Source organism: Cebus imitator, unplaced genomic scaffold (genome assembly GCF_001604975.1).
Source record: "Cebus imitator isolate Cc_AM_T3 unplaced genomic scaffold, Cebus_imitator-1.0 Scaffold228, whole genome shotgun sequence".
Lineage (NCBI taxonomy): Eukaryota > Metazoa > Chordata > Mammalia > Primates > Cebidae > Cebus > Cebus imitator.
The window spans coordinates 3,854,667-3,863,736 of record NW_016107543.1 but is presented as its reverse complement, the minus strand read 5'-3'; positions in this window follow the sequence as shown (position 1 = coordinate 3,863,736).

The window sequence follows — 9,070 nt, the reverse complement described above, 5'->3', positions numbered from 1 at the left end:
CTCCCCATGCAGTGTCAGTGGAATCTGCATAGAAGCAATATCAAAATATTTCTGCCCCTCCTGGCCAGGGTGGTATCTGCAGAGGCCAGGGAAGGAGTCTAAAATCCCCCCTCCCAGCAGTGATGAGGAGCTCTCCCCTTGGGTGTCCCCAGAGGCAAAGTGGAGAGAACCTGTATTTCCACTGCCACCTGTTAGGAATGAAGCAGCATCCCCTTCCCCTACCAAAACAGTGTCAGAGGAGACCAGCTAGAACAGAAGATTAAATAATAACCTGAATTTTATAACATAATATCCCAACGTCCAGGTTTCGATCAAAAATTGCTCTTCATAAAATCTCAACTTACATGAGAAAAGGCAATCAACAAATTCCAACATCAAGAGGAAAAAGAGGTTAGAATTAACTGACAAGGATTTTTAACTTTTTATGTTTTATTTTTCTGGGTACCTAGTAGATGTATATATTTTGGGGGTACATGAGATGATTTGATTACACAGCCAACAAACATATGAAAAAAGCTCATCATCACTGGTCATTGGAGAAATGCAAATCAAAACCACATTGAGATACCATCTCACACCAGTTAGAATGGCGATCATTAAAAAATCTGGAGACAACAGATGCTGGAGAGGATGTAGAGAAATAGGAATGCTTTTGCACTGTTGATGGGAGTGTAAATTAGTTCAACCATTGTGGAAGACAGTGTGGCGATTCCTCAAGGATCTAGAAATAGAAATTCCATTTGACCCCATAATTCCATTACTGGGTATATACCCAAAGGATTATAAATCATTCTGTTATAAAGACACATGCACACATATGTTCATTGTGGCACTGTTTACAATAGCAAAGACTTGGAACCAACCCAAATGCCCATCGATGATAGACTGGACAAGGAAAATGTGGCACATATATACCATGGAATACTATGTAGCCATAAAAAACGATGAATTTGTGTCCTTAGTAGGGACATGGATGAATCTGGAAACCATAATTCTCAGCAAACTGACACAAGAACGGAAAATCAAACACTGCATGTTCTTACTCATAAGTGGGTGTTAAACAATGAGAACACATGGACACAGGGAGGGGAGCATCACACACTGGGGTCTGTTGGCGGGGTTGGGGAGGGACAGCAGTGGGTGGAGAGGTTGGGGAGGGATAACATGGGGAGAAATTCCAGATACAGGTGACAGGGGGATGGAGGCAACAAATCACATTGCCATGTGTGTACTTATGCAACAATCCTGCATGATTTGCACATGTACCCCAGAACCTAAAGTACAACAAAAAAAAATTATGAAAGCAGCAAGAGAGACATGACACCTTACCAACAGAAGAAAACAATTTAAATGATGGCAGGTCTGTCACTGTAAACCATGGAAACCAATAGGAAGTAATACGATAGTTTCCAAATGCTAAAAGATAAAAACTGTCAACGCAGATTTATAGACCCTGTGAAAATATCCTTCAGAAAATCAAAGAGAAATCAAGATATTCTCAGATGAAGGCAACTTAAAAGATGTGGTTGCCAGCAAACCTACCTAAAATGATGATTAAAGAAAGTTCTCTGAACACAAACGAAACTATAAAATAAGGAAACTTGGAACATCAGACAGGAAAAAAATATAATAAAAGATTAATATATGAATAATTTAAATAAATTTCTTTCTCTTCCTGTGTTTTCTAAATTATGTTTCATGGGTGATACAAGAAGTATAACACTGTCTGATCGGTTCTCAGTATATGTGTAGAAGATATTTAAGACAATTATATTAAAATGGAGGTGAGTAAAGGAATTTAAACAGAGATAAGTTTTCTATGCTTCACTTAAACTGATAAAACGTTAAAAACTAGTAGACAATGGTAAAAAATAAAAAGTTAAAAGTTAAAATAATTCTAGGTTCTGTGTACAGCTCATCATAAGGACCCTCATGCAATAGCCTCAAACATTACCTGCTTTAAATGCAAGAAGCACTTACGATTCAGGGACTCATGCTTCTCAGTGTAAATTTAATATTTACAATTCGTGGATTCCTCGCTGGCTCTACAGAGGCAGATAAGGCCTTCCTAGTCCTCAGCTACTGGGCTCAGGCTGGCCCCAGTGCCCATTCTTCCTATGTTGTGCACAACCCCTTTCTTAGAAAGACAGGGACAAAGCTGTCAAGACCTTTCTATCACTTCCAGATTTGATCTTCCAGGACAGTGTGGACTAAAGTTTTTACAGCTGAGATTCTCCAAAATGACACTCAAGAAAAGAAAAGACAGAAGCACTTCTAGAACATGCTGCCTTCTCGGTCCCTGGGGCAGGGAAGAGACAGCCCAAAGGTCTTCAACCAGACAACAAAGCCTTGGTAATACCCTGCCTAACTGCAAAGGGGCAAGGGAGAGTAAGTCTCCCATGTGCCCAAATGGAGAGGACAACCAGATATGCATGAGCCCTAGAGTCTCTTCCAGGACACTCTTGAAACACACAGATGAGGAAAGGGTAGAGGGAACCCCAACAATAAATGTGCAGTGGAGGGACAGGGCAGGAAGAGTTTGAGCAATGGCAAAGGATGCAGTCGGGCTAGAGTGGACGGAGTGGGTCGGGGTCCAGGAATATGAGATAAAGTCAGCTGCGTCGAGGCTGTGGAGGGCCTTGATTGCCAGGCAAACAAGAGTTTGAATCTTGCTCTGTCTATAGGAAGGTTCAACGTTTCTGCACCTGCAGTGGAGCTGTATGACAGTAGATAAAGAAGCTCTCCAAGGTGGAGTATATATTAAAGTGATTACAGGCTAGCCAGATTGACAAAAGTTAACAAATGACCTGGTGGCAGAAAAATAAAGGTGACTAATATCCACTATTCTGTCAGAAGCTTGATAATGAAAAGAAGGCAGAAGCCACCTTCATGGAAGAAGGGCTTCATGGTTATGGGTCAGACATATTGCAGGATCAGGTAACAGACGCGCTTATAGGGAAAGAAAAAATGATCCAACAGTAAAGAAGACATGAAAGAGGCAAGAAAAGGGGAGAGCATAATGGATGACATGTTGCCCCAAAGAAATCAAAACAGAATCAGCCATGGAAGGAAGGAACGAGTCTTCCTGTGAGACACAAGAAGAAAAGAATAAAAATTATAAGATAGAAAGGTATGGAAGCAAAAAAAAAACTCTGAAAAACTAACGAAGCAGAAACATTAGTTTCTTAGTCAGTTTTTCTGATGATTCTAAAAGGGATACATTCAATTTGTGAAACGTATATAAAAACATAAATAAGAAAATAACAATCATCAATAACTACAAATGCAAAGAATTTCACTGCTAACCTCTTGATGTATTTCCTTTCAGTATTTTTAATGCATTTTCAAACTTATGGACTATTGCAAACACTGCTATTTTATAGAGTCGAATTTATCAAATTTTTAACAGTTTCTTAATTTCAAGTCACTGTTACAAAGGCCTTCCTCATCTGAGTTTGTAAAATAATTTGCCTACATTTTCTTTGAGTACATTTATGACTTCCACTTTTCACATTTGAATTTTTGATCCATTTGTAGTTTAAGTATATGGATAAAGTAGTGAACATTCGTGCAGCTACCCAGTTGTATCAAATCTTAACTTTTTATGTTAACTCTACTTTATTGAGATATAATTTTCTTTTTTTTAATTATTCTTTAAGTTCTGGGGTACATGTGCAGAACTTGCAGGTTTGTTACATAGGTATACACATGCCATGGTGGTTTACTGCATCCATCCCCCTGTCATCTACATTAGATATTTCTCCTAACGTCAGCCCTCCCCAATCCCTCACCCCCTGCCATCCCTCCCTCAGCTCCCCAACCCCCCAACAAGCCCTGATGTGTGATGTTCCCCTCCCTGCGTCCATACATTCTCATTGTTCAACACCCACTTATGAGTGAGAACACGCAGTGTTTGGTTTTCTATTCTTGTGTCAGTTTGCTGAGAATGATGGTTTCCAGATTTATTCATGCCCCTGCAAAGGACACGAACTTATCCTTTTTTGTGGCTGCATAGTATTCCATGTGTACATGTGCCACATTTCCTTCATGCAGTCTATTATTGATGGGCATTTGGGTTGGTTCCAAGTCTTTGCTATCGTAAACAGTGCTGCAGTAAACATATGCATGCATGTGTCTTTATAACTGAATGTTTTAGAATCCTTTGAGTATATATCCAGTAATGGGATTTCTGGGTCATATGGTATTTCTAGTTCTAGATCCTTGAGGAATTGCCACACAGTCTTCCACAATGGTTGAATTAATTTGCTCTTTCACCAACAATGTAAAAGCATTCCTATTTCTCCACATCCTCTCCAGCATCTGTTGTCTCCTGATTTTTTAAGGATTACCATTCTAACTGGCATGAGATGGTATCTCAATATGGTTTTGATTTGCATTTTTCTAATGACCAGTGATGATGAGCTTTCTTTCCATGTGTTTGTTGGCTGCATAAATGTCTTAAAGGACTTCATGACTAAAACACCAAAAGCAATGGCAACAAAAGCCAAAATAGACAAATGGGATCTAATTAAATTTAAGAGTTTCTTCACAGCAAAAGAAGCTATCATTAGAGTGAACCAGCAACCAACAGAATCGGAAAAAAAAAAAAATTGCGATCTATCCATCTGACAAAGGGATAATTTTCATAAAATAAAATGCATCAGTTGAAAGTATGCAGGTCAGACCAGGCACAGTGGCGCACGATTGTAATCCTAGTGATTTGGGAGGCCAAGGTGGGAGGATCACTTGAGGTTAGGAGTTTGAGACCAGCCTAGGCAACATAATGAGGCCCCATCGCTATAAAAATATTTTTAGAAATTAGCCAGGCATAGTGGCATGTGCCTGTAGTCCCAGCTACTCAGGAAGCTGAGGTGGGAAGATCACTTGAGCCCAGGAGTTCAAGGTTGCAGTGAGCTATGATTATGCTTCTGAACTCCAGCCTGAGCAATAGAGTGAGACCCTGTGTCTAAAAATAAAAATAAAAGTATGTCGCTTCATGGAGTTTGAAAGCACATGAACTTGTGTAATCAACACCCAGATCAAGATACAGAATAGCATTTCAAAATGTAGAGCATCAACCTTAGAAATTCCTTCTTGCTGCTTTCCAGCCAACACATCTCTTCCACAGACACAACCACTATTCTGATCTCTAACCTTACCAAAAATGAGTTTTGCCTGTTTTTGAAGTTAATATAAATGTAGGCATACTGTTTGTACAGTTTTGTGCCTGACTTCCTCAGCTCAACATGTTTTTGAGATTTTTCCATGGTGTCGTGAGTACCAGCAGTTCAAATGCTTTTGTGTGTATAAAATAAATACATTCATCTCTCTATCTCTCGTGGACATATACCTAGCCATAAAATTGCTGGGTCCTTGGTCCTTGGGGAGGTCCTGTGTGTGCAGTGTGTGTGTGTGTGTGTGTGTGTGTGTGCGCGCCTGTGTGTAAAGTGCATGACTATAGTGCATATATATATACATATATATATATATAGTGAATGACTGTATGAATAAATACATATTTATTTTTATACACTATATAGTCATGTACCACATAATGACATTTCAGTCAACAATGGAATACACACACAAAAGTTCTCCCAGAAAACTATAATGCCATATTTTTATTGTACCTTTTCTATGTTTAAATGTGTTTATAGATACACAAATACTTACCATTGTGTCACAATTGCCTACTGTATTCAGTACAGTAACATGCTGTGCAGGTTTATAGCCTACGAGCAATAGACTATACCATACAGCCTAAATGTGTTATAGACCATACCATCCAGGTTCATGAAGCCCACCGTGATGTTCACACAACAACAGAATCACTGAAGGTGAAGTTCTCAGAATATATTCCCATTGTTACAAAACATACAACTGTGTGTATGTATGTGTTCTAATGTGTGCGTGTGGAAGGGGTGGTATATGAAGAGAGACAGAAAGAATATTTTCACCCAGGCTGTGGCTTGCCTTTTCACTCTCTTAGCTATTTATTTGATCAGCAAAAGGTTTTTATTTTGATGAAGTCTAATCTATTTATTACAATATCTTCCATGAGCCAAGAAGTCTTCGCATGGCACAAGGTTATAAATATAATCTTCTAAGTTTTCTTCTAAAACGTTTAACACTTGAAATCTTCACATTTAAGCATTTAATCCAATCTGAATGAATTTTAAGACACAGCATGAGGTATAAATCAGAATCAATTCATTTTTGTGATAAAAGTAGCCACTTGATTCAGCAACAAGTATTGAACAGTATTGGAAAACAGTACTGAAAAAGCTTTCCTTTTCTCATTGACTTGCTTTGGGATCTTTGTCAGAGATCAATTGACCACATATAAGTGAGTCTGTTTCTAAACTCTATATTCTTTCTCATTGATCTACTTTCCAATCCTTACACCAATATCACACTGTTTCCATTATGTACTAAAGTAACTTGCATGAATTTACATGTCATTGCCACAAGCAATGAGAGTACTATAGGCAGCACAAAGTATCTGTTACCAAACTTTGATTTTTTTCAGTTTGATAGGTAGAAAACTGAAGTATCTCAGATAATTTAAATTTACATTTCTCTTTTCATGAGTGACATTGAGTGCTTTTTCTTATTTTAAGTGCCTTTTGTATTTTCCTTTTGGTCGCTGTCTATAGTGTGATTGTAATATTGTTTCCCAGTTTATCATCTTGTCTTCTGGTTTTACAGGTCGCATTTTTCAGCCAAGCAAAAGTTCAAACACTGTTATTTTATGGAGTTGAAAGTGTAAGGTTTTTATGGCTTCTTAATTTTGAGTCATCATTGGAAAAGTCTTCTGACTCCAAATTTATAAAATAATTATCCTCTTTTAGCATATGTATTATTTATTTTTCATATTTGGATCTTTGATCTACTTGTAATTTGTCCCACTATAAAGAATGCGTATGGTTTCAACATTCTGTGCCCCCCACCAAAGGGAATACAGAATTGTCGCCAAAGTATAGATAATGATCTACCTTTTCCCCATGGCTTTTATTTTTTGTTTATTTTATTTTATTAAAAATGAAGTCTTGCTGTGTTACCCAGGCTGAACTTGAACTCCTGGGTTCAAGTAATCCTTCAGCCTCAGCCTCCAGAGCAGCTGGAACTATAGGTGCAGGCCACCATGCCCAGTTTCTCATTGATTTTAAATGTCATGTTTATCATGTACTAAATTCCAATCTGTTTGGGAATCCATTTCTAGATTCTCTATATTCTGTTGGTCTGTCTGACTATGCATCAATGCCATGCTATTTTAATTACTGAAGTTTTAAAACATATTTTAGTATCTGGAAAGACTATTTTTCAGGATATTCTTGGATATTCCTATTTGCTTAATTTTACTTATAAAACTTCAGAATTGTCATACCTAGTTTATCGGGCTGTAAGTTAAATTAAAATAGAGACAATTAACATTTTTAATGATGAATACGATTTTTCTCTCCAAGAACATGAAATATCTTTCTGCTTATTTTAGTTTTCTGTTTTTCAGTATGTTTTAACATTTTACTCATGTAGATTTTGTGCCTTTCTAACTTTATTCCTACATATTTTATATTTGTTGGGGCTACTGTAAATTATGGGTTTTTCCCCTTCCATTCTATGATACACAGAATAATGAGCCCCAAAGAGGTTCATGTCCTAATCCCAGAACCTGTGAATATGTTAGGCTACAAGGCAAATGGGAAGAAAAGCAAATCAGCTGAGCTTAAAGTAATAAGATTATCTTGGATTATCTGGGTGGACCCAGTGTGATCACAAGGGTCCTTAAATTTGGAAGAGGGAGGCAGAAGTCTGTATCAGAGACATTTTTCTCACATACCATGAGATAGGTTCAAGTGGCTCTTGCTAGGTTTAAAGATACTCAAGGAAATAAAAAAGGACAGAAAGAAATGGAAAAACATTCCATGCTCATGGATAGGAAGAATCAATATCGTGAAAATGGCCATAGTGCCCAAAGTAATTTATAGATTCAATGCTATCCCCATCAAGCTACCACTGACTTTCCTCACAAAATTAGAAAAAACCACTTTAAATTTAATATGGAACCAAAAAAAGAGCCCATGTAACCAAGACAATCCTAGGCAAAAAGAATGAAGCTGGAGACATCACGCTACCTGACTTCAAACTATACTACAAGGCTACAGTAACCACAACAGCATGGTATTGGTACCAAAACAGATATATAAGCCAATGGAACAGAACAGAGGCCTCAAAATAGTGCCACACATCTACAACCATCTGATCTTTGACAAATCAACAAGCAATGGGGAAAGGATTTCCTGTTTAATAACTGGTGTTGGGAAAACTAGCTAGCCATATGCAGAAAACTGAAACTGGACCCCTTCCTTACACCTTGTACTAAAATTAACTCAAGATGGATTAAAGACTTAAACATAAGACCTAAAACCATTAAAACTCTAAAAGAAAACCTAGGTAATACCATTCAGGTATTAGGTAAAACCTAGGTAATACCATTACCGTAGGTATGGGCAAAGACTTCCTGACTAAAACACCAAAAGCAATGGCAACAAAAGCCAAAATTGACAAATGGGATCTAATTAAACTAAAGAGCTTCTGCACAGCAAAATAAACTATCATCAGGGTGAACAGGCAACTTACAGAATAGGAGAAAACTTTTGCCATCTAGCCATCTGACAAAGGGCTAATATCCAGAATTTACAAGGAACTTAAACAAATTTACAAGAAAAAACAAATCTACAAAGGATATGAACAGACACTTCTAAAAGAAGACATTTAGGTGGCCAAAAAACGTGAAAAAAAGCTCATCATCACTGGTCATTAGAGAAATGCCAATCAAAACCACAATGAGATGTCATCTCAGGCCAGTTAGAATGGTGATCATTAAAAAGTCAGGAAACAACAGATGCTGGGAGGACATGAAGAAACAGAAATGCTTTTATACTGTTGGTGGGAGTGTAAATTAATTCAACTATTGTGGAAGACAGTGTGGCAATTCCTCAAGGATCTAGAACTACCATTTGACCCAGCAATCCCATTACTGAGTGTATTCCCAAAGAGTTATAGTCAT